At 32.9% G+C, this 3336-nt stretch overlaps 1 pseudogene; it reads left to right on the plus strand.

Annotated features, from left to right (window-relative positions):
• LOC113380702 overlaps window positions 1–3069 on the plus strand; it is a 16425-nt pseudogene extending 13356 nt beyond the window's left edge.
• The last annotated feature ends 267 nt before the right edge of the window (window positions 3070–3336 follow it).

A 3336-nucleotide genomic window follows, 5' to 3' on the forward strand; every position in this document is an offset into this window, starting at 1 on the left:
TTCTAACTGTTCTGTCTTATTCCAGATATTTGTTTATAAGATGCTAAAAAGTCTGACTTATCTCTTTAGGTTATTTCGAATTGGTCGAAGCCATTTTGAAGTATATATCAGACAAAGAACCTGGTGCAGTCTTAGTTTTCTTACCTGGTTGGAATTTGATCTTTGCTATGTTAAAGTTTCTGCAGTCTCATCCAATATTTGGTACACCTAAGTATGTGATTCTGCCCTTGCACTCTCGCAGCTTACAAGAGAAGATCAAAGAGAGTATTTTTGAATGGTGCCAAAAACTGTAGAAAGGTAAGGTTTAAATTTATATTTAAGCTTATATTACAGAAGCATTTTGAAGATCTGAAAAACTTAATTTGCAGATAATTTTGTCAACAACATAGCAGAAACCTCAATTACTATTAATGATGTGGTGTATGTGATAGATTCATGTCGAGCAAGATGAAGCTGTTTACTTCTCATAATAACATGACAAGTTATGGCAACGTTTGGGCTTCTAGAACAAATTTGGAGCAAAGTAAATATATCCACCAAATATTCAATACTTAATTTTTCAAGGCAGTATATCTTATGATTTAAAATTTAGGAAAAGGTAGAGCTGGCCGTGTTCGTCCAGGAATGTGCTTACACTCTGCTCAAAAGCTAGACATAAGGCTTTAGATGAGCACATGCTTCCAGAAATGTTCAGAACTCCACTTCATGAATTGGCCCTGACAATAAAGGTCAGATTAACAGATTCATTTAACTTTAAGAACAACACATATTTATAATGTTTATCACTATTGAGAACTCACTGTAAACATATTTACAGTTATTGCGCCTGGGCCAATTGGCAAATTTTTAAGCAAGGCTATTGAACCACCGCCATTAGATGCAGTCATAGAAGCAGAGGTGTTGTTGCGTGATATGAAATGTTTGGATAAAACAATGAACTTACGCCTTTGGGGAAAATTCTTGCTAAACTACCTATAGGTAAGATAATAAAAATCAGTTTATGCTACATTCTTGTGTTATAATTTAATTCTAATTTTTTCATTCTTTTTTTAATTCAGAAACAAGACTTGGAAAAATGATGGTATTTGGTATTAATTTTCCAACATGGAGATGCATTAGCAACCATGGCTGCCAATTCAAGCACTTTTCCTGAAATCTTTGCAATGGATGATGGAAGACGTAGACTTGCCAATCATCAAAGGGCTTTAGCTGGTGATCGGCATTCAGATCATGTGGCAATGCTGAATGCTTTTCAGGTATTAAACATAAAATTTTAATATGTAATATTATTTAATATTGGAGTTATATTTAAATTAAGCATTCAATATATCTATTACATTTTTTAGATGTGGCATGACGCTTCAGAAAAAGGTCCGAGGCTGAACAAAACTTTTGCGAATGGAAGGTTTATCCCAACCAACTATGCGCATCACATGGGAAGCGAAGAGTCAATTATTGGATTGCTTTCATCTGTTGGTAAGATAAACTACATACAATTTTGGGCGAAATTTATTTTACTGAAATATATTTATTCATCATGATTTTCTAGGTTTTCCAGAGGAAAGTATGTGCCATGAGCGTCATAATGCTGTTGGACCAAATCCTAATTTGGATATGATAATGGCATTGATGTGTATGGGATTATATCCAAATGTCTGTTATCATAAAGAAAAAAAAGGAAGGTTAGGAAATTTTTTCAGATTTATTATTTGTTCACAGTGTTTGAATTTTTTTTATTGAAAATATTTGAGAAACTTTGTTGAGATAATATTTTGTATGACTTATTAAAATTGTATTGCATTAATTTCTTTCAGGTTTTAACTACAGAAAGTAAATTAGCACTTATTCATAAAACTTCAGTGAATTGCAGCAACATGGAGCAAAAATTTCCTTATCCGTTCTTTGTATTTGGTGAGAAAATCAGAACTAGAGCAGTTTCTTGTAAACAAATGTCAATGGTCACTCCAATACATTTGTTATTATTTGGCTCAAAGAAGGTTGATTATGTAAGTAAAATAATATTTGCTACTGTTAGCCCATTGCCCATTTAGCAGTATTAAAATTTTGATTTGATTTTCACATTTATATTTCAAAATTCTTTTAGTTTAGTCAAAGTTTTGTCAGATTATTTTATTTTTCAAGAAATCCGACTCGCTAATTTTGTTCCTGATTTGTTTCATATCAAAGTTGGAAAAAATGTCCTTGTGTGTGTAAAGTTTGTCTTATTGTAATCGTTTTCTCAAAAAATGGTGCACTGATTTAAAAAAAAAATACCAGCTATTCAATCTGACTCAAAAATTTGCATGACGATCGGCCAATCCGTTTCTTTATTATTAAGAGAAAAGTGCAACATTAATCTTTCACGTTTTAGCCAAAAATCCTTCATTCATCTTCAAAATTTAAAAACCATTTGGAAGATACTAGTTGGTACTGTGTAATTAAATTAAAAAAATTTTAGGTACCAACTTGTTTTAAGGCAAAATAGCACTTACATCTAAAATATGTTTCAGATTGATAATGTAGTACGCTTAGACAATTGGATCAATCTGGATATGGACCCCAATGAGGCTGTAGCTATTCTAGCATTGAGACCTGCATTGGAAAGTTTAGTAGTCAGGGCTAGCAGTGATCCTGAAATGATCATGCAAATGGGTGAAGAAGATGCTCAGGTAAAAAAAATCAAATCTACGATATAATCAAGACTCGACATTTATAATTAATTACTTTTCTATTTACCAATTACAGGTGATTAACATAATTCGCGAATTGTGTCTCATAAACGCTGGTGATTTTGGTATTGAACGCGAATTCGTTTCGCGTGGCAGTTTCCAAGGTCGACCATTCCGTGGTGCTCCAGGTGGACGAGGCGCAGGAAAATTCGCTCGTGGTAATGATAGCGGTGGTTTTAGTGGAGGCTTTGGCGGCGGTGGTTTTAACAGCGGCGGTTACAGGGGTAGAGGAAGTTTCAATGATGGTAGAGGAGGAGGCTTCCGTGGAGGTTTTAACCGCGGCGGATTCAATGGTGGACGAGGCGGGTTCGGAAGAGGAGCCTTTGGGCGTGGATATTAGATATACGTTTCTTAGTTTTTAGTATAGATGAATTTAAAGTAGTTTTTTTTTGTAAAACTGTTTTAAGGTTGAATTGTTTTTTGAATGTGTAGTTCTGAATTGTAGTGTTTAGTGTTTAATGTTAATAATTAGCGAAAATAACAAATTAGTAATTATATCTTTACTTTATTGTACACAAACATACTTATAAATAATTATAAATACATAATATATAAATAATTAAATATCTTAATATATAACCAAATATATTTATATAACTTTCAATCA

Source organism: Ctenocephalides felis, unplaced genomic scaffold (genome assembly GCF_003426905.1).
Source record: "Ctenocephalides felis isolate EL2017-DRISC unplaced genomic scaffold, ASM342690v1 CF-g0.4_SCAFFOLD_00845, whole genome shotgun sequence".
Classification (NCBI taxonomy): Eukaryota; Metazoa; Arthropoda; class Insecta; order Siphonaptera; family Pulicidae; genus Ctenocephalides; species Ctenocephalides felis.